Below are 454 nucleotides of genomic sequence, written 5' to 3'. Positions count from 1 at the left end.
AAAGGGGAATGATAACCCCCATTTTTAAAAAGGGAAAAAAGACTCGGGGAACTATAGGCCAGCCAGTGTCACCTCTGTGCCTGGCAAGATCATGACACAGATCCTCCTGGAAAATATGCTGAGGCACATGGAAAGTAAGGAGGTGATCAATGACAGCCAACATGGCGGGCAAATCATGCCTGCCAGATTTGGTGGCCTTCTACAATGGGGTTACAGCATTGGTGTATAAGGGAAGAGCAACTGATGTCATCTGTCTGGACTTGTGCAAAGCATTTGACATTGTCCTGCACAACATCCTTGTCTCTAAATTGGAGACACATGGATTTTACGGGTGGACCACCTCTTGGTGGATAAGGAATTGGCTGGATGGTCACACTTAAAGAGCTGCGGTCAACAGCTCGATGTCCAAGTGGACACTGATGACAAGTGGCATTCCTCAGGGGTCAGTACTGGG

Source organism: Cariama cristata, unplaced genomic scaffold, assembly GCF_000690535.1.
Source record: "Cariama cristata isolate BGI_N322 unplaced genomic scaffold, ASM69053v1 scaffold1709, whole genome shotgun sequence".
NCBI classification, from domain to species: domain Eukaryota; kingdom Metazoa; phylum Chordata; class Aves; order Cariamiformes; family Cariamidae; genus Cariama; species Cariama cristata.
The sequence above is the reverse complement of the archived record's forward strand: the minus strand, read 5'-3'. Positions refer to the sequence as shown.